At 44.1% G+C, this 22,595-nt stretch overlaps 1 protein-coding gene and 1 long non-coding RNA gene across 12 annotated transcripts in view; one reads left to right on the top strand and one right to left on the bottom strand.

The window, feature by feature from the left end:
- LOC141108191 (uncharacterized) overlaps positions 1–10,540 on the bottom strand; it is a 39,121-nt gene extending 28,581 nt beyond the window's left edge. The window contains exons 1-2 of the long non-coding RNA XR_012236019.1: positions 10,381–10,540; positions 8,774–8,916 (exon numbers count right to left, since the gene is read on the bottom strand). This is a non-coding gene — a long non-coding RNA (uncharacterized lncRNA). The remainder of the gene's footprint in view (positions 1–8,773; positions 8,917–10,380) is intronic.
- Positions 1–22,595, top strand: part of DAB2IP (DAB2 interacting protein) — a 728,988-nt gene that overhangs the window by 425,472 nt on the left and 280,921 nt on the right. The gene's annotated exons all lie outside the window — the stretch shown is intronic.

Genomic DNA, 22,595 nt, shown 5'->3' with positions numbered 1-22,595 from the left:
TAAAGCCATCACTGACAAACGATAAGACATTTTCTCCTTTTTAAGCATTTCTGGAAAAGGTCCTTCGTTAATTTATAAAGTGTTGTCCGATATTTATAGCTCAACATAGCAAAGAGCTTAGTGACTTATACGCTTCAGACAGGGCATATTTGAGAACAGTTGGATATTGGAAGTGTAGGGGTTACAAAATGGCCAGTTTGAAGTGTGTAAGAGTTAATAAAAAAAATAAATAAAATGGCTCAGTTGAAGTGATGACATCTATACCTTCCATTCAAAGCATCTGGGGAGCATTGTGTATGGTAGTGTCTAGTCTACCCCAATGCAGCTGGTCAGACGCTATAGCTAGATACTGTGTGCTTCACCTATAGCAGCCCCCTTCCCCTTAAGGCAAGCAGGCCTACCGGTACTTGGTTGCTCCCCGGGCTTATACACAATGCTATAGTGCCTGGCTACCACACCAGGGCAGATTCGAACTAAGCAAAGCAAAGAAATACTTGCAGTTAGCAGACAGATAGCATGGTTTTATGAAAGTCCTGGCAAAAAGGCAGGCTGAGTTCAAGGAATAGTCCAATAATCCGGTCCAAAGTCATACACAGGGAAATCCAAACTTGCAAAGCAGGGCAGACAGACAGGGAGCTTGATCAGGAACAACACAGGTATCACTCACTATCACAAGCAAGGGACTGAGTGTTTGGCTTGGTTATAACAGGTGACTGACCACATCAATCACCTTTCAGGTGGACACAGACAGGAGGAATGCAATAGCCAAAATCCAGATTCTGGAATAATGAGCAGGAGCACTGAAGTGATCCTGACATTACCCCCCCTCTGAGGAGGGGCCCCCGAACCCTTAATCACTTCCCGCCCAGCCTATAGCAGATTGATGGCTGGAAAGTGGTTCTTTTATCCTGATTGGGCGTTGGTTAGCAGATGACGTGTCACAGGAGTCAAGCCGGATAGCTGAAACACGAGCAGAATGCAGAAAGCCCTGAAAAAAAGGTTGAAAGCCCCACCTGGCCAAATGAGACAGTCTATCACAAGGATGGACTGAGCCTCTTAGACAGACAGGTTTGGAAGGGTGTAGTAGAAGTAGGGTGAGGCCCTGTTACAGAAAGTCCTGAATAAGAAAAAGCAGGAGGCTCAATAGGCATGGGCTGGACTGGCATAACTGGTGCAGTGGCAGAGTGGGCCGCATCGCCAGGTATAGCTACTGTCTGAATGGTATCGCCACGTGTAGCGACTGTGGAACTTGCGGACAAGTTAGCTTGGCTGTGCGTCCAAGGGAGTTTGGCGACAGGCAAAGGTAGGGGTAATCCATGGGGGGCTTGACTTCTGAGAACTTAGAGGAAGTTTCCAAACAGGGCTTAAGGTTGCGAGACAGCGGATAACTTTGTCTTCTAGTAGGAGAGGATTCAGGCTGTGGCAATTGGCTGGAAAGGTGGCCTGTAGAGAATTCAATAGACTTGTCATCGTCTTTTGCTATAACAGAGTCATATAAGGGCACATGGTTATGCAAACTGGAGTCACACTTGGAAAAATTGTCATGATCAGGATCCGAATAGGACTGTAATAAAGGCACATGACTGGTACTGGCCACACAGGAGTTACAAATGGGCAACTGGTCAACAGTTTTAATGCAGGTCTGGGACCAGGACCCAATCTCCTCTGCAGCCCAGTTTATGTGCGGGTTGTGAAGTTTAAGACAGGGATACCCTAAGATAAGGGGATAAGCAGGAGATGAGATCAAGTAGAAGCTGATTGTCTCCCTGTGAAATTCCCCAATGGTCAGGGTAATAGGTACAGTGCACAAAGTCACCAGGCCCATGGGCAAGGCAGAGTTATCAACAGCTAAGACAGAGAAGGGTCTTTGCACCTTAGTCACAGAAATCTGTAGATGGTCTATATACAGTGGGTAAAGAAAAGAATCAACCCCCTTTAACCACTTCAGCCCCGGAAAAATGTAACCCCTTAAGGTGGAGTTCCACAAAAAAGTGGAACTTCCGCTTATTCGTCTCCTCCCCCTTCAGTGTCACATTTGGCACCTTTCAGGGGGGAGGGAGGATGGGGACCTGGTTTTGACAGGTCCCCATCCCCACTCCTGGGAGACTAGGCCACGGCGAAGTACGTCAGCAGCAGCCTCCCTCCTCTTCTGCCAGGTCAGAGAGAGAGCGTGGTGCACTTCACACATGCGCAGTAGGGACCCAGCCGTGAAGCTGAAAGGCTACACTGCCGGGTTCCCTTACCAGCAACGGCGGCGGCAGCACCCGACCAGCCGATGTAAACATCAGCTGTGGTGCCGACATCGCTGGACTCCAGGACAGGTAAGTGTCCTAATGTTAAAAGTCAGCAGCTACAGTATGTATAGCTGCTGACTTTTAATTCTTAAAGGGGCGGGCAGAACTCCTCTTTAATGACCGGGCCATTTTTTGCTATACGGCACTGCATCGCTGACAATTGCGCGGTCATGCGACGCTGTACCCAACCAAAATTTACATCCTTTTTTTCCACACAAATAGAGCTTACTTTTGGTGGTATTTGATCACCTCTGTTGTTTTTATTTCTTGTGCTATAACCAAAAAAAGACCAATGATTTTGAAAAAAAACAGTATTTTTTACTTTCTGCTATAATACATATCCAAAAATATATAAATAAACAAATGTATTTATCCGTTTAGGCCAATATGTATTCTGCTACCTAATTCTGGTTAAAAAAATCGCAATAAGCGTATATTGATTGGTTTGTGCAAAAGTTACACAAAATAGGGGGCAGATTTTTTAATTTTTAAAAATGTTTTTACTGGTAATTGCGGCGATCTGCAAATTTTAGCGGAAATGCGACATTGCGGCAGGTATATCTGACCCCAGGTGACACTTTTTGGGGACATTATTACAGTGATCAGTGCTAAAAAATGCACTGATCAATGTATAAATTACACTGGCAGGGAAGGGGTTAACACTAGGGGAGCGATCAAGGGGTTAACTGTGTTCCCTGGGTGTGTTCTAACTGTGTGGGGGATGGGCTTGCTGGGACAACACAGATATCGCTATTCATGATCACTAGGAACAACAGATCTCAATGTTGTTCCCTGTCAGAACGGGGATCCACCTTGTTTACATCTCAGGCCGGCAGACATTGAGTCCGCCGGACCCGCAGGCCCCAGTATCTATTACACGAAATGACGTACAGGTACGCTGTTTCACGCAATAGAGTCACCTGCCGCAGTATATGTGCGGTGGACGATCAAGTGGTTAAATCACATTTTGTTGCTTTGCAGCCTGAAACGAAGACAGACCTAGTTTTTGTTTTATCCAGCTGCATTTACCAGTGCAGTTTTTAACGTCCAAGTGAAAATTCTAAAAAAAGTATCACTGAGTTGGAAAAAGGATCACCCCCGCCCCATATATTTTGTTGAACCATTACAGCATCCCTTGGGCTATGTCTCTACTAACTTTGCAAAATTGATTTTGAAATATTTGCCCACTCTTCTTTGCAGAAGTTAAATTTGATAGTGACTGTTTGTGGAGTGCAGTCTTAAGTCAATCCACAGATTTTTAATGGGGTTTAAGTCTGGGCTCTGGCCCAGACTTAAACCCCATTGAAAATCTGTGGAATGACTTGAAGACTGCAGTCTACAAATGGTATCCATCAAATTTAACTGAACTTGAGCAGTTCTGCAAAGAAAAGTGGGCAAATATTGCAAAGTCTGGATGTTCAAAGTTAGTACAGACATATCCCAACAGACTAAAGACTGTAATTAAAGCAAAATGTGGTCAAAATACTGACATAAGCGGGGTGATCCTTTTTCAAACTCAATAATTCTGTTTTTGATTTTTTTTCTTTTCTGACATGCTGGTGTTATGTCTCTCACTTGGATGCTATAAGTGGCATTGAGTAAATACAGCTGGTAGTAAAACAAAAACTGTGGGGGTGATTCTTTTCTATACCCACTGTAGGTTGTTTTTACTCTTATGGATACTTAAAAGATTTGAACTGGTCCGAATGTTTGATAACATCACACATAAACTCTCAGATTGTCATCCTGCCATCTATAGATAACAGACATGTCATTAGGACACTGGATCCAAAGGTAAGTATAATCCGGCAACAAATCCAGCTTTTGGAGGCTGCTCTCCGTCAGCCGGGGTGTTTGCATGGATCCCTGGAGCAGTCTGAAGGGTATATTAAAGGATGAGAGCTCTAGATCAAGCCCAGTAAAGATGTATTTTTTTCCAAGCTAGAGGTCAAAGAGTGTAGCCAATACATTTCGGGGGGTTGACAAATCCCTCTCCATCAGGGATTGGAGATAATACTGAAAAGGTAATACCACAACATGAAGATTAAAGTAATAGCAGTGAGACTTACCTTTCATATATCACATATTACGTGGCGATGAACTGCTGAGTGCAAAGTGAATTCTGATCAGTGATTTATTTTCCTAATAAAACTGAGAATTCTCTTTTCCCAAGGCTTGTCATCTAAGATGGCTTCCCAAAGTGTTGAACCGCAGGGCAAGAAGCAATAGCTCTCACCAAAAATTGTGACCTATATTTACTCACAAAGCTCTTTCTGATTTCAATTTAAAGTTCCCCTTATCCAATTTAATGAGCGGAAGCAATTACTAAGCTGTAAAATAAGACTGCGTTATCTTGCCTGGTTTCCAGGCGATCACTTGGCGCACTGCAGAATACAGCTCCAAATTGAGGTTTACAGCTTAAGACATCCTCCTGGTTATGAGATATGAATATTTGGGAAGGGGGACAGAGGAGTCCTAGGAGCATCATCCAAATAGTCCTGTAATACTTGTCGGTGGATAGAAATTGTATTTTATATGGCTGCTATGCATCTAAAAGCACAAAGTTTACCTGAATGACTGGAAGACATGGTGGGAGGCAGAAGGATGGGCAATCAGCCAAAAACCAAAAGGGATCAAAACAGTGCGAAGCTCATACTATTGTTTTGGTTAATATTATTCTGGTGTACAACTATGTTTAATGTCAGCTATATGTTGCATTACCTTTGTTGCACTATTTTCATGCACGGTGCTGTTTTCTCTCACATATTTGTATGATAACATTTTCTTCAAATAAAAATTAAATGAAAAAAAACCAGTGCGATCCACTAACCACTTTATTGAGTGCCCTAAAAGTAGAACTAAAGACAAAACTTTTTTTTTTTTTTTAGTTTTGGATAGAGTGGAGAGGAATTAGAATCCCTGTCAATTTTTATTGCTGTCTGTGCCCCCTTTAAGGAGATGAACCCTCTCTATTTGTCCTGTTTATCATTTCATTGTGAAAGTAAAAGAAAATCCCAACTTATGGGTTGTCCCCAGAAAATTAATAGAGGGGAAATCTTCTGATGGGGACATTGGTTCGGGTGACCTGGGGGTCCCCAAGGATTTCCCTTAATCTGATTTCCTTTCACTTCCTGATTGACTATGGGACAGGAAGTGAAGGGAAATCTCTGTAATGCGACACAGTTGGCAAAAAAATCTGACAGGGTTATAAACCCCCCCCCCCCCCCTATCCAAAATGAAAAAAAAGTTTTGCCTATAGTTCTAATTTAATGTATCTTTCGTCTATTGGCTTAGCTCTACCTGTGTCTGTCCTTAACATCAGAGATCAATGGTAACCGTGTTGTTAAAACTAGAAAAGTGTGTGTGTGTGGGGGGCTTATTTATCAGATGCAAATATACCAGAACATATTGCCATTTTGTAAATGCAGAAAGAAGAAGTTGTATTATTCATAAAAAAAGTCAAACTCAGTATAAATGATGTAAAAACCTGGCTTGCCTTGAGCTAGAGCATTCACAAAGTGTGTGCTGCTGCTTAGCGGTATACTAAGGCTTGGCAGTTAATGATGAGCATCAGGATTAATGCTCAGAGTAGAGTCCTTTGATCCCCAGCATAGCTTTTGGTAAAACTGGGTGCCTGAGCCCTCAAAGCCCCATGCCACCCCCTCTACGCTGTTGGTCGGGTGCTTTGTTTTTGTGAAGCTCTAGCGTCTGATTATCTTCTCAAATGGGACTCAGCGGTCTGCCGGAATGATCTCTGCGGTTTTAATGACACTCCGCAACTCTTCTCATCTGCAGTTATGGCTGCGGTAAAGTGCTTTGTCCTTGAATTTTAAAATCATTTTTATCTGAGCAGCAAATTAATAATTGGCTCTTCACTTCAATCAAACTTCTGTGAACAGGCGATTGTTTCCTCTCTAACCTTGAAGCCCCACGGCGAATGGCTTCTCCGCTGTATACCTACACGCCGTGATAAAAGGGGATATTATTCCCTTTTTTTTTTTTTGATGCGGTCATTCTCCCTGAGGCATGAGGCTCAGGGAACCTGACATAGTTCCATCAATGCCATTTAGCACCGGAGTGTTGGCATTAAAGTAAAGGAGAACTTTTACCTGAGTGATACTTTTATAATGTCCTCATATCAAAATATAGTGAAGACTTTCCCTGCACTGCCCCTGCATTCTTTTTGCTGTCACTTAGCACAGTGTAATGGAGGATTTAGGCACAAACTCATAGGGGGGTGGGGGAATTTACTAAAACCAGTGAACAAAGATTCTGGTGCATCTGTGCATAGTAATCAATTAGCTTCTAGGTTTTAGACTCTGTTCACACTGCTTATATGAGGATCAGGCTTGGAGGCGACTTCCATTAAAGTCTGTGGGATAGAAGTTGCCTTGACGTAGTACAGGAACCTTTTCTAAAGTCGGAGTGACTTCAGTAGTGCTAATTAAGACAACTCTCATTGACTAAAATGGAATTTCACATATCACGTGATGTGGGGTCTCACAAGTCGGATCCCAAGTCACGGCAGTGTGAACTGAGCCTTATTGGCTAAGCTTAATTGAACAGCTAAAGTTAGAACATAAAGCTGCACCAGATTCTGTGTGCACCAGTCTTATTAAATCCCCCCCCCCCATAGTTTGTAAAGGTGTCAGGCACTGGGTTTTGATGATCTTCTAAAAAGTGTTGCTCTGTTGCTAGCATTGTAATACTTGAATACATTCTAATGCTTCACTTACTAGTGAGTCACTGACCTGCAGCCATTAAAGTGTGAACTCCAATCTTGCATGTTTGCACCAGATAGTGAAGCCAGTATTGGGATGATAGCCTGCAGACTGCACTTTAGCAATGATCACTCTGAAGAGAAGTATTTGTTGTATTGTCAGGGCACCCTTCCTTATTTGGTTTTGGAAAAGTCTACTGCTACAAAGTAATCTCAGAAGACAGGATATATTCTTTCCAAAGAAGACAAAATGTATAATGGGGATAAAGTTCTTCCACTTAAGCTCTGTACACACGGGCAGAATGTCAGGAGACATTTGACGGTACAAAAAATACTGGCCGACAAACTGTCCGTGTGTATGTCGGATGTGCATGCTGGAAAACCAGTAGCCGACCAACTCCCGATCAGTGCTCTCAGCCAATGACAGCTGATTGGAGTGTTCTGGCTGAGGGGCAATCCTCCTGTCAGAACACAACAGCTCAACGGGCGAAATCGCTGACCTAACCTCGCATGGTTAATACAGGGGCTCCCAACCAGAGCTGTCAGTTTTTGGGTTGTACTAAAAAAAACTGTAGTGTGTACCCGGCTTTATTCACAGAGGGGGGTGCAGTCCTTAGCTTATCAATTTCTACAGGAGAGTTAACCAGTACACACGGGCCAAACGTTGGGCTGCATCGGCCGGTTCAATAGAAACTGTCTGACATTCCGCCCGTGTGTACTGCAGCCTGTCCTACAGAAGCTGGCCTTTCGGCTGGCTTCTGTCGAAGGGGCATGACCGAAAAAGGTCTGCCAATTGGTTCCTGATTAGCTGATCATTGGCTGAGAGCGCTGACCGGAGTGTTCTGGCGGTGGGGGGGTTGAACAGAATAGAACAGCAGGGAAGATCAATGTACTAATGTCGGATAGTTAGAAACACACTCCATGTATGACTGGCCTTAAGGGCTGTATATGGGCTGAGCCCTTATCTGAGATCAGCCAAAACTGGCAGTTAGCGGAGGTTCTGCCATAGCTACTCATAGAACTGAATAGGCAACTTTGACATGGTCTTTCATAACAACCAATTTATCCCAGTATAGGATGAATTCAGATAAGGGCCAGACATTACATAGCTCTTTGCTCTATGTGCCAAGGGCTATATAACACTGAATGGACTCCTCTATGAACAATTAGAGTTGAACCCTTTCCTGGAGGGTCTTTTTTGTTGTATTACATTTTTGCTCAGCCTCTAATTTCTGCTAATAATGCTCATAGTCAGTTGGGTTTGCGCTTTCCTGTTTTCACTATTTTGTTTGTGGTCTATACTCTATAATCGGGGTGATCACCCCGCCCCCCCCCCCCACCTTCTCTTTTTTTCTTTTTTGTGTGCGCACTTCATGGTCACTGTGAGTACATGGTAGTTCTTCCATCTGGACATAAAGGTTTCTAATAAAGTGGAAAGCGGTAGTGAGCATTATCAGAAAAATAGAATTAACCTCCTGGGCGTGATTTGAAAATTTGTTGCACACTGAATTTCTTTAAAATCTGAGACATGCAGATTTACCGACACGGTCTAAATAAAAATTCCGCGTGAGAAGGCCATGTCACGTTCCTGCGTTCTCTCACATTATTATGTATCAGTGCTGTAATGCCTGGGGCCTCATGGAATTGGCAGGGGGGGAGGCGTACGCGCCCTCCCCCTCTTCCCACCAGTTCGTAGCCCATTATTCTACGGGAGTTAATTACTAGCAATGTTTGTTTTGGGCTGATTAAGTTTAATTACCTTTTTCTGCTTTGTGTGAGGATGGAAGTGATGGCGGCATTGAAAGAAGTGTAATTAAATCTCTATTATATCACTTGGTGTGTATCAGTGTGTGTTTACCGTGACCTCCGCTCGCCGCTGACATTCTTCCCACTGACACCTGTCTACAAAGGAGGAAGATGATTAGAAAGATGGATACAAATTACAGGCCGCTAATGAGCTATTAATAACCCAAAAAAGCGCGATTGTAAAACCTGCCTCAGTTATCTGCCACATTTAGGGGTTGGCTGTGATATGACACATTCAACAAAGATTCACGATTTTGTCTAATGTAGGGCCATGGATGTCCATCTGCTCAGTATAATCCTCTGACTGCTGATGGGTGTCACATGTGGCTACAATTCTCATCTGTTCATTGGACATTGCTTCATGTCAGGGTCTCTTCAGCAAGCTGGAATATCTGTGCACGAAAAGGACTTCCGGTGGTCAAAACTACAAATAGTTTGTAACTCTAAAAAGCCTGATCCTCATCTGATAAACCTGTGTCTTGACTGAGCACCATGTTATCTGACTGTGTGTTCTAATCTTGTGCAGATATTAGGAATGATCGCCCCCTAGTGCCTCTGTACAGCAACGGCAAAAATATCTGCCATAATTCTTTTCTGGAATTGACTGGCACTTAGGGATTGGCCAGTGTTTGAAATACAAACGATTTGTGTTGTCTTATAGAAACCAACCAGCTTCACCCTTCACCATTTAGTCCTCTTACTTGTAAAACTGGAATTTGATTGGTTGGAGAGACAGTCATTATTTCAGATCCTTTCAGGATCTTATTAGCAGTGCTAATTGTTGCTATCAATAAGAAAATTATGTGGGAGTGTTCAGCCCGGATGGCTGAGGACCCATCGACCTGTAGAAGTAAGAACTAAAAGCTTCAGTTTACCCCGCCAGAGTCACCTATCATTGTTCTTATTAAATAAGACATTTCAGTCATATTTAATATAAGCCTCATCTGTCACAATATAAAGAAAAGGGTCATTTTTCAGCCTTTGTCTTTTATCATTTAAAAGCTATCCCTGAGCTCTTGTTTATTGATGTTGCCTAGGCTGAGATGATGTTCATCAGTTTTAGATTCCCTAGTGAAGAAATTTGGAACACTGTTACTTTGTAGTAAGTTACATTGTAAGAGGCTGCAGCAGGGGCTGATCTGTGTCAGACATTTGTGAACACAGCCACCAAGTGTACAGACACCAAGATTTACATGATTGTGTCATCTCTGGGCAGATGAAGGCATTGTAAGGGGATCTGTGTTACTTGTATACTTTACCATGCATACACTTCACATAAGAAATATATCAGATACTGCGGATAAATCCTGAACAAGTGAAATGTCGGCCCTTCTGAGTCTTACTAATGACGTGTGTCTAATTACTTTCAGTAAAGTGCACAGTTCACAGAGTGGAGAAGCTTTGATTGTCCTCTACTATTTGATTGTCCTCTACTATTAGCATTTATTGAACTTTGGCCTCATCGTGTAAGTCTAGATTGAGTTCTTTAAATGTTCAAAATGTCACCCTGGGCGAGCAGCGTGTGTCGAGCGGCATTTGTGTTGGGGAATGTTGACTTACCTGCCGTCTGTTGTGCCATGTGCACCAGCACATAAAGAGGAAGGTTGTCCTGGCAACAGATGACAGCAGCGTGAACTTTGGACAGGAATGAGGGAATTTACAGTGTCTGTTGGCAGGCAAACAGCCGTTTTGTGTCAGTGAGTTGTTATGCTCCGCCTCCTGCGTCACCTTTCTGACCAGACAGAGCTTATTGCAGAGTGTCTGTTAGACAATATGGAGTGAGAGTGACGAGCCAGAGGAATCATCTCGCTTTCTTTTCAGTGCTGTGTTTAACACATTGTTTTGTGTCACTTTGTATTATCTGTGGCAGGCAGATGTTACACAAAAACATCATCTCTAGCCAGCGCCCCAAGGTAGCAGTTGAAGAGTGGAGGCACACAGGAATAATCATTTCATATTAAACTGCAACTGTACCCAGACTGTAGACAGTAAAGAGGAACTGAACTCCGAAAGCCGTGCTTAAAAAAAAGTCAGAGGGGACAACTCTAGTCACCAGTATTGCCTGTGGTCTCCCTGCAGCAAATGATTACCCCCCCCCCCCCCCCCATCATGATATGCTTACCATGCCTTATTCCAGTGTAGAGGTGGCAATCTTGGTAAAAGCATAGCTTTGCTTCCCTTTGTTAGAGACTCCAGCAAGGAGAATAGTGAGCATCACAGCAGTGACATCACCAAATCTCACTCCAAATCAGCTGAGAATAGCAGTCAGAGGCAGCAGTAAACCCATCGAGTTGATAGTTTCAAAAAACTGTTATAATTCCTGGCATGCCGGAAATGCTAGCTGTCACATTGGTTGTGCTCTCAACCAAACTGTCAAACCATCCAATGGCTGGTGTCATAAAGAATCACATGTGCAGCATCATAGCAGTTGCACATTAAACAGAGGCCAAGATGGCAGCTTCCTTGGCGGAAAACGATAGGAGGGTTTACTTCCACTTTAGATCTCACACATACACAGTTACATACCTCCCAACAGTCCCAGATTGTGCGGGACTGTCCCACATTTTCACCTACCTTAGTCCCACTGTCCCATATACAGAGCCTTTGTCCCTCATTACCATGCTTGCTGTTTAAGTACAACCCCCTTCATCTGTCACATTTATGTCCTCCCTCATAGCATCTTGCTGTAGTCCCCCCTGCCCCAGTTACATTGTGCCCATAACAGATTTGCATGTGAATGAGAGGTGTCAGATTTGTATATGAAAGAACACAATAAGAATGGCATATAAATGTGCCAGGACTACTTACTGAATGGAGAAAAGGAGAAGAGGGGGTGGGATAGTGCATCTTTAGGGAGAAATCCAGGTCTTGTTTTGGAACTGGAGCAGAGGAAGCAGCGAAGGAGCTAGTGAGAGGGAAAGATGCAAGATGCTGTTCACCCACACCATCCACACTGTGCAGCCGCATAGGGTTGCCAGTGCCACCTGTCCAGGATTCACCGGACAGTCCGTTTTTTATATCATCTGTCCGGGTTTCAGTCTGCCAGACACCAGGACACATCATTCTGACAGTATACTTGCCAGTAAGACGTCCCCAGTGCCTACCACCAGTGTGTCTTACCCTCATCTCTGTCCCCAGTCCAGACTCCAGAGACCACAAACTGCCCATACTTCTCTGCTTACTACTGCCAGCCTCTGTCCCCTCACTGATGTTCAGAGTTTACACATCAAGGCTTTAAGTTCCCAAAAGCAGCAGATACCTTTCAGGACAGCCCACCAGCAGCTAAAGGACCCCTATTCTCCCTGTCTGTGTGTCTCCTGGACTGACAGAATCGTCCAGCTTCACAGGAGCCCAGCAGAAGGAGCAGCAAGTTCAGCCAATTAGCGTCAGTAGAGAGCGTAACGAACAGCTTACAGAACGGGACAGCAAGAGACAGGTATGCAGTCCACCACTGAGCACCACGGTCTCCTCACTGTACACTGCACCAACCACCTGACTACTGCCCCCAGTCCATCCTGCTACCCTCCAGTCCACCGTGCTGGCCCCAAGTTCACCTTGCTGCCCCCATCCACCCCACTACCCTCCAGTCCACCCCACTGCCCTCTGTCTATTCTGCTGCCCCCAGCCCACCCCACCCTGCTGCCCCCATTCACCCCACTGCCCCCCGTCCACCCCACTGCCTCCTTGTCCACGCTGCTGCCCCCCAGTCTACTCCACTACCCCCCAGTCCACCCTGCTACCTCCCTGTCTATCCCGCTGCCTCCCTGTCCACCCTGCTGCCCCCAGTCCACTCCACTACCCCCCTGTCCATCCTGCTGCCCCCCCCAGTCCACCCCTGCTGCCCTCCAGTCCACTTTGGGGTGCTGAGATTAGGATGGTCCACTTTGGGGTGCCTTGAATATGATGGACTGATTTGGGGTGTTTAAGATAGAATGGGCCACTTTGATGTGGTGTGGATAGTGTAGGTAGGGTGGGCTACTTTTGACTGTCAGTGGAAAGTTGGGCTGCTTTAGAGTTCTGTAGATACTGTAGTAGGGGGTGCTAAGGTAGGATGGGCTATGTTTAGGCCCCTCCCACTGTTAACACAATTTGGCTACACCCACTGTTCACTGTGCTGTGCATGTAATGTTACTACTCTCTTTAAGCCATCCAATAGTGTACAACAACTTTTATAATCCTATTGTCTCTAGCAGGGGTAGTGATTTAAAATTCAAGGAGATCCGGTAACTAAAAAATGTTTTCGGCCGAGGTCTGAATCACAAGTCTGTGGCATGAAAAACTGTACGTGTCTACTTTCCTTTTTTTTGCCTCAAGCCACGCTCTCTGGCGCATTTCTTACTGTTTCCTCCACGTATTCTGGTAATACTCTGTAAATGTCAATGTAAGTGACCCCAGTAGTGTGTCCCCTTACATCAGGTGCCCCTACCAGAGTATTTAATTACATTGGGTGCCCCCAGCAGACTACCCCCATAAATCAGTTGCCACCGTCACAGTATACTCTGATGTCAGGTGTCCCCATCAGAGTGCCACTTTACATCAAGTATTCCCATCAGAGTGCCCTCTTACATCAGGTTTCTTCATCAGAAGGCCCCCTTACATCTGGTGTCTCCCATCAGTGTGCCCCCTTACATCATTTGCCCCCATTAGAGTGCCTCCTTGCATTAGGTGCCATCATCAGAGTGCCCCTTTATATCAGGTGTCTCCATCACATCAGGTGTGCCTATCCGAGTGCTCCTTTACATCAGGTTTCCCCATTACAGTGTCACCTTACATCAGGTGTTCCCATCAGAGTGACCCCTTATATCAGGTGTTCCCATCAGAGTGACCCCTTATATCAGGTGTTCCCATCAGAGTGCCCCCTTATATCAGGTGTTCCCATCAGAGTGACCCCTTATATCAGGTGTTCCCATCAGAGTGACCCCTTATATCGGGTGTTCCCATCAGAGTGCATCTTTACATTAGGTGTCCCCATCAGAGTGCCCCTTTACATCAGACGTCCCCATCACAGTGCCACCGTACATTAGGTGTTCCCATCAGAGTGCCCCCTTACATCAGTTGTCCCCATCACAGTGCCACCTTACATCAGGCGTCTCCATCAGAGTGCCCCCTTACATCAGACGTCTCCATCGGAGTGCCCCCTTACATCAAACGTCTCCATCAGAGTGCCCCCTTACATCAGACGTGTCCATCAGAGTGCCCCCCTACATCAGACGTCTCCATCAGAGTGCCCCCCTACATCAGACGTCTCCAACAGAGTGTCCCCCTACATCAGACGTCTCCATCAGAGTGCCCCCTTACATCAGACGTCTCCATCAGAGTGCCCCCTTACATCAGGTGTTCCCATCAGAGTGCCCCCTTACATCAGGTGTTCCCATCAGAGTGCCCCCTTAAAATAAAATGTGCCTATCAGAGTGAACCTTAACATAAAATAAGGGGCACTTTGAGGGGCATATTTAATGTTAAGGGGCACTCTGATGGGTCCACTTTATGTTAAGGGGCACACTGATGGGCACAATAAAATGTGGCTTTGTATCATGTGACACTCTGTATATCCTGCTGATAGACTCTGTCCTTTCCACAGCCACTTCCTGCAGTAGCTAGAGTCTACAGTATAACGCACCCCTCTGTAGTCTTTCAGACTGCAAATAATGTAACTTCCTTCACAGCTCTGATGGTGGGTGAGATTGAATACATCCTAAATAATTATCAATTCCTCCCAGTCACACCTATAAAAATTATCCAAACTTCCCAAGTCCCACCTCACAGATCCCAGCATTATTCAGGAAGGAATTCATATGTAGCCTGTTCTGAAAGCTAGCTGTGCTGCTACTGGGCAGGATTGAATAAATCACAATTAGAATTCAGTCCTGCCCAGTTATATATGCCGACCAGTGTGCACAGGGAGAGTCCCACCCCTCAGGTCCCGTCCTCCCAGAGCCCTGCTCTCTGTGAACTGATTCATTTACATAAGAAGGGACCACCTTCATAATAACCTCCCATAGCCCTTCCTCTCTAGTCTTGCAGTAAGCTATTATTCTTTGGCATGCTGCAAGACAGAAATGACACAGGAGGATGTATTACACCTTTCACCACCTACATGAAGGCCCAGAAACACCCAGAGTACCCTAGAACCCACCCACATCAACTCCCAGAGTTGCTACAAGTGATTCCCATAGCCCACCAACAACTACAGTGGCTCAAAGGATCATGGGACATGTAGTACCAGGACAGAAAAAGGAAGGAAACAGGAAGTCAAAGAACTTTGAAATTTAGCTTGGAGGAGGAGTGACATCACAGACACAGAAACCTGCTGTATACAGCTAAAGGAGGTACGTTACACACAAACTGACATGGTTGTGATTCTTTTACATGCACAATACATCTGTTGTTTTGGGAAGGAAAAGCTGGAGTTCTTCTTCTTTAATAATCCTTAGATGTGGTGGCTGTATTGGTTTTCTTTTGTAGGCTATTTTTCCTCTGTTTTCATCTGGTGATCTGGCCAGGAACACACCACCTACATTCTGGATAGTGGCGCAATAGAGACACCTTTGGACAGCAACATTGTCGGTCTGTAGGGTGAGGGTAGTGTTATATGAACTAGCAGATGTTATGAGAAATTGAAGCCAAACTCCAGCTAATACTTTTTAAGAAGTTACAGCAATAGTTTTCCCTTTTGGGATAAAGGTTTACATAAATGAATAACAGCTGACCTCCAGGAATCCAGGAAGATGTGAAAAAAGAGGACTGGCAGATATGCAGAATTCACAACATGTAAGGAGATTTTTAAAGTAAACTCATGTTTGATTGCCAAAAATAACTATTGTTTTCTATTACAATGTTAATGTTATAGTATAGGAAACTATATGCTGTGATTTTATATTTTCCTAAGGCCACTTTCACATGAGCAGACCGATCGGGTCCGCCTGTCGGTTTTTCAGGCGGACCCGATCGGACCCTCCATTCTTCTCTATGGAGCAGCGAGTATAAACGGCCATTGTCCGTTTACACCCACCAACATCCAGTTTGATCTGACCCGCTAAAAACAGATGGATGGTAGTGGATTTTATGGGATGGCAGTTGGGTGTAAACAAACAGGCAGTCTGTGTACATCCGACCGCCTATAGAGGAGAGCCAACTGTGTCTATGTCCACTCAGCATCCTCCATTATGAGAAGAAGGGAATGGCACTCAAATTTAAATACAAGCAATGATTGGCCATCACAAGGCACAGAGCCACTCTGATTGTGCATTTTGCCTGTGATCTTTGTTGTCTAATGCCAGCGTGGTAACAGGCATTTTGCACGGGCATGCTGCATGCGGATGCTCTGCACAAGGGCTCTTCAGGGTAGAGCTGCGGCGCTTCTGAATAGCTGCTTAAAGGGGAACTTTAACCCCTTAAAATAATTGCAGACAGGCAGTTTTTTAATGCAGTAAAGCATCTGCTTATATAAATGTATGTGCGGGAGTGATATCATCTTGGCCTGGTCAATCAAAACAGACAAATATCGGAACCCAGAAGAAGATCATCCAAAGATGTCAGCAGCCAATGAGGGAGCACCGGGACACTTCAGTTCTGGAGTGGAGGTGAGTATAGTTCTGCTTTCAATTCAATGACTGCTCAGGAGGTGGTTGAAGTATTTGATATATTCTAATTCTTATCAAGTGGTAAAAGAGGTTTAAGGGTTCAACACATTATTTTAATAGTAAAAAAATTACCTTTAATAACGCTTTAATACATAGTATTTGTCTATGTGTTTAGATATACTGTATTGTATGTCTTTGTGTGCGTGTTTATGTACATACACACACATTCATACGTCATTGTGTCTCATATATCCTCTGTTTGCAGTTCCATCTAATACAGTTTCTGCAGATGAAGGCAGGATTTGCAGGTTATCGTATGTTTGTGGCTGCCATGGCATGCCAGATTTCTGTCATTGGTGTCATAGATGAGACTTTTACAGTTTTCTCCATTCTGGAATTCTGTCATGTTAATTATTAGCGAGTTGTCAGGTTTCCGAAGCAGACAAGTCAGTGTGACATCAGACTGTCACTTCCTTGAAATAAAAACTTCCACAGTTTAGACGTCTTAGGCCCACGCAGCAAAATCCTGGAGGGTTGTCGGTGACAGCAGTCATTTTTTTAATCTTGTTAATTATTGTCAGGAGGCCAGGAAGGTAGTCATAGGCACTTCAATTCAATTTAAAATTTTCAAAGAACAGCTTGGAGCACGGCTGACCCTCATCATTGCCTCCATGAAACAGCAAATGATCAACACTCCAATCTATCAGCATCTCACAGGGTGCTGTGTGTATGATCCTCAGAGTGGCAAGCAGAAAATACAAGTGCTTCATCGTCACATGTCCCATCAATAGTTCAAAAAATTCAGAATCGCATTTGTGCCGCATTCAAAAGGGGGAAGACATTTTCCTGCACACAGCTGACGTCCGGTCTAGTTTATGTTCTGGTGGCCCTCATATTCTGTCATAGAGCAATGTTATTTAAAATTTACTTTGGGTGTCACCATTTTGAATAAATACCTATTGCACTCCCTTTCAACTCCATGTAACTTTTTGCATAAGAGATTTAAAGAAAAAGTAGCAAAACCATCTTATTTTCCACTGCTGGTTACTGGGAAATGGCAGCATCATGGAAAAACGAAACAGCATGGAAAAATTAAATAAGTAATCACTCTAAAAACAATGCTCTACCTGCGTGGCTGATATCATATCTCAGTATTTATTAAAGCCACACTCCAACCACAATGCCTATTTTCATAGAGAGCGAAAGGTTTGGATCCTCTACCAAGGTTTATTGTGGGTTGTCCTTTAGGTCTCATGCACACAGATGCTTAGCAGCTTTTGTGTGCTGAAGCATAAAATATCCTGAGCTTTCTGGTGCCCAGGGAGATGTATGTGCCACGTACAGCCACCAAAACAATCAAAGGGCTGTTCTGTATATGGCCATGCTTGGTTAAATGCCAATGGCTTCTGCATTCTCCCAGAAAGCACTGGGGATTCTCTGCCTCAGCACACAGGAAGGCTAATGCCGCGTACACACGAGCGGACTTTCCGGCATACTTGGTCCGGTGTACCGGAGTCCGTCGGACAATACGATCGTATGTGGGCTCCAGCGGACTTTTTTTTCTCAAAAGTTTGACGGACTTAGATTTGAAACATGTTTCAAATCTATCCGACGGACTCGAGTCCGGTCAAAAAGTCCGCTCGTCTGTATGCTAGTCCGACGGACAAAAACAGACGCTAGGGCAGCTATTGGCTACTGGCTATGAACTTCCTTGTTTTAGTCCGGTCATACGTCATCACGTACGAATCCGTCGGACTTTGGTTGATCGTGTGTAGGCAAGTCCGTTCATTTGGAAAGTCCATCGTAAAGTCCGTCGAAACGTGCGCCGGGCAAAGTATGCGTAAAGTCCGGTCGTGTGTACGCGGCATTAGTGTCTGTATGCATGATGCCCAGTAGGGAGATTTTTCTTCTCTTCCTGTTATGACAAGAAAAGAGGAAATCTTTGCAGCAAAAACATGAGGAAGAGATAAAATGCCTGAAAATGTTTTTTTTTTCATTGCTGTCTTTGCCTTCCTATTAGGCACCAACTGCACCCCTCTATTTTGTTGTATGGGTGTCACAGAAAGAGGAAGCAATGGGAAATCTCCCCAGTGGAGTCACAGAAAGAAATACAAACCAGACATAAATGTAAAATTTCCCCCCTCTATTCAAAACAAAAATATTTTTTAGTTGAGAGGGAGGCTGTGTGAAATGAAATAGAGAATTTATTAGGTGATCTAGAAATGTCCAAATTTATTGAAGCAACAAAAATATGGATAAAATATTCTGTGCAAAGCAATTCATATAAGCGTTCATTAAAAGTCTATAAATTCCAGTGCCAGAGCGATGTCAGTAAAATCTTATACTTTAAAACGTATCACCACCACCCCGGGTGCTACAATGCTCCTCCACATGTGACTCCACTGCCACCAGTGCTCACTCCTTAACAAAGATTGTTAACCTTCAAGCTATAAGCAGTTAAAAGCAGCATAAGGAAAGGGTCTCCTGGACTCCGGGAGGAGGAACCTGGGTCCACGACAGCAGCAGCCTGATTCCCCACTATGTGGCTCACACAATGGCTCACACAGCTTCAGTATACCGCCTCCCAATCAGCGGCGTGCGTGATGACGTCACTAACAGGCTCCACCCACTGCGTTTCGTGGTAGAACACGTTTTCAGGGAACAGAGAGCTATTTGTGACTGCTCTGTGACTACCACCAGAGAAACATAATGGTGCACATATTAGGAACAGTGAAAAACTGCTTAACCGCTTCAAAACAAATACAAAAGTTTGCCATCTTTCATCATCAAGATAGAGCGAACCATAAAAAGTAAACAAAGAAAAATATTAAATACCAATTCTTTTACTATGATTACTATTAACACAATATATTCCAAGCTCCATCTAGTGGTCACAAATGTCTAGTTGATTCTCGTGGAACCTGGAAATCAGTGTAGTAGGCCCTGTTACAACTGTGATCACTGCTGTCTTCTAGGTCGGGTTCTGAGCGGCTGCCCTGCAGCTTAGTGAATACAGGAGGTTGCACGCCTTAGGAAAATTTAAAGGGGGCCCCTGCCTCCTGTGTTCACTAAGCAGCAGGGCAGCCGCTCAAAACGCGACCTAGAAGACAGCAGTGATCACAGTTGTAACAGGGCCTACTACAGTGATCGCTAGGTATGACATGTGCATACTTGAATTGGGCCAAGCTGGACCAATGTAACTATGCAAAAATATGCATACCTAGACTTCAACTTTTAGGGTTTGTTCCGACAGCAGATTAGTTCCTCCTTGTGCATCCACCACCAATAGCTAATTGTAGGCAACCCATAGAAGTGGATGCACACGCAACGCCAGCATAGACACAATTGCATTTTAAAGTTTAACATGCATGCATGAACGCTACTGAGCATTTGGATCCATGCACCCACTCTTGCACACATGTCAAACTTTGACATACTGTTGTGTCTGTGCAGGCGCTGCGTATGCATCCCCTCCTTTGGGTTGCCTGCATGCAGATCCAATCTGAATAAGCCCTAAAACAATTAACCTAATATTGATTCTGCAGCTTACCCTCTATGACATTGACTAAGCTTTCCTTAAAGTAGGTGTGTACTGTGCCTTTAAATGGTGATGTCACCATTTGACCTTTAATTCCTTGTCTGCACAAAACCGGAGCTACAACTTGTTTTTATTTTTCATTTATAAAAGATCTTTTATAATATTTTCCGACTCCTAGAGAATGAGAGGCGTGTCGGAATGGGAAGCCGCAGATTGTCCCAAGGGCTGGTTGATGTTAATATGCCAGTGTTCACATGTCAGAACGACAATAACGGTATTTTATTGCATTGTTTTCTTGGAGTCCAGCTGTTAAGTCTTCAGTAGGTGTCGGCTTCTGCTGTTGTCAGGCACTATGTAGAATGCTATGTAAGAGGTGATACATCCCTTTCCTGCATCTGTTATTTTTGCTCAAGCACAGCTGGCTTGTCTTGAGAAAGGAAAACAACTGTAACATGTTTGGCAGCCAATTAGGTGTTTCCTTTCATTATTTAGCCTGCAGTGTAAGAGTTGTATCTTGAATCTGATTGGATGTTGCAGGCAGCACACTCTGTATTACCTTCCAGATATCACAGACTGGTCCTGCTCTGTAGGGTTCCTCCTCTGATATTTTTTTTAAATAGACTTTGTCTCTTATGTCCTTCAGTATTTGTTCTGCCACGATAATTATTATTTAGTAATGGCGCCAAGTGAACTTCGCTGATCGGGGAGTTTATTCCACAGAAACTGTTTATGCTTCGGAAATAGTTGCATACCTAATTCTACTATTTAGAAAGCATTAAATTTCCTCGATTTTCTCTGAGATCGGCATTTCCATAATAAGGTGATCTCTGCTGCGGAAATTCACCCTCCAGTGCTGATCTGGCAGAAGTCGGTCAAGGTACCAACTTACCAAAAAAGGAAGGTTGTGTCATCATTTGCAGTATCTTGTTATATAAGCATGTACTATTTTCTACCAAATGTAAAATACTACCACAATGAACCCGTTTTATATTACTTAACTGTGTAAGCCAGTCAGGACATCTCACTTAGTGGGGGAACCTCTTACCCAGTTGACCCGCAAGGAAATTAGGACAGTGTAAAGTGAAAATTTGTCCCTGGCTATTGTTAGGTAGGTTTATTGCTACTAATACTGGCATCTACTAAGCCTGCCATGTGAGAAACTTGATGGATGCCATGGCCAACATCTGCTTCTGAAAATGCCAGTTTCCTGGTTCTCATACTGACCTTTTGGCTTAAATACATTGAGCATGTAGACAGGCATACGGGTAAGAGCATCTTGCTTTGCCCAAATGTCATTATCAACACAGAGAAGGAAAATGACTCTCACTAGGGGGTGCTAAGTTCTGCAGCTTAGGATCTTGTGGCTTCCATACAGGTGACAATAATTTGCGATGCTGGGCAGTACAGACGTGATACTGATACCACAGACATGATGTATTGCAGCCCCTCTCCCCACCTAACGATCCCCACTTTCCAGACTGTGACAAGACCGTGGCATTCAAGGATAAGCTCCAGTTAGTACGTGTGGCGGTCACTTCAAACAAACCTGGAGAGTGCGCGGCTGTGGTGCGTTCGGATGTACGTCCCCCATGCTGGGAGATAATCAGGATAAATGTCGCCATCCGCTGATTATACATGATCTATTCAGCATCTTAATCAGCCCCTTAGTGGGAGGAGAGGCGATGGCACCATGGTTGCAGTCTGAACCGTATCCTGCCTGGAATTTTATAGAGGACAATATTAACATTATTATATCTGTAAGGCTAATATATTCTGAATTGCTGTGTAATAGAGAGTTAAATTATTTATACAGTTACCCAGTGCTCAAATCTATCTTGCTCATGAAGCCCTATTTTTCTGTTCTAAAATACTGACTGTATGATTCGTTTAGATTTTAAGAACATCAGCAACGAGTGCAATTTTGACCAGCTAGGAAGCCACTGTGTGTTCCGCATAACTTATTAGCACGGGATACTTTGTCTTACCTCATTTGAGTACAGACATATTTCTCGCAGGCCAGCAGTTTGGTTAGGACAAATTGTGGCGCACTGCATTTAAGTACAGACATATTTATTTGCAGGTTAGCAGTTTGGTGAGGACTATACTGAGAGTTAGCGGCTGGGTTAGAAGTGGGGTTTGGACTAGGTTGAAGGCCAGGGACTAAGTTGAGGGTTAGCAGTGGACTTTGGACTAAAGTGAGGGTTAGAGTGTGAATATAGATTATGAAAGATAGAGTAGTAACAGCTCCCACAATGGGGCCAACCCAATCCATACACAGGATCCACTCACAGGTGCCGGAGCTCAGTGTGTCCTTTTACACACGAACATTCGCTACAACTAAGGCTTCTGCCAAAATGCATCAACACTATTGTTTTATTGTCACTCCGATGTAACCAATAAAGCACACTTCGAGGATTTCAGTGTTGCTGGCTCTTCCTATTGCTTATGAGTATAGGTTAGGCTGAAGGTTGGAAGTACAGTGTATTAGGAATAAAGTTAAGTTAAGTTAGACTAAGTTTAGAGCTAGAGGATGGGTCAGGGACTACTATGTTGACGGTTACTGGTCAGGATAGATGTGGAATGAGGGACTAAGCTAAGGGTTTGTGGTTGGTGTGACAGGAGCCCTTTCACACGGAGCTACGGGCAGCATTAGC

Source organism: Aquarana catesbeiana, linkage group LG09 (genome assembly GCF_042186555.1).
Source record: "Aquarana catesbeiana isolate 2022-GZ linkage group LG09, ASM4218655v1, whole genome shotgun sequence".
In the NCBI taxonomy this organism is placed as follows: domain Eukaryota; kingdom Metazoa; phylum Chordata; class Amphibia; order Anura; family Ranidae; genus Aquarana; species Aquarana catesbeiana.
The sequence above is the reverse complement of the archived record's forward strand: the minus strand, read 5'-3'. Positions and strand labels throughout refer to the sequence as shown.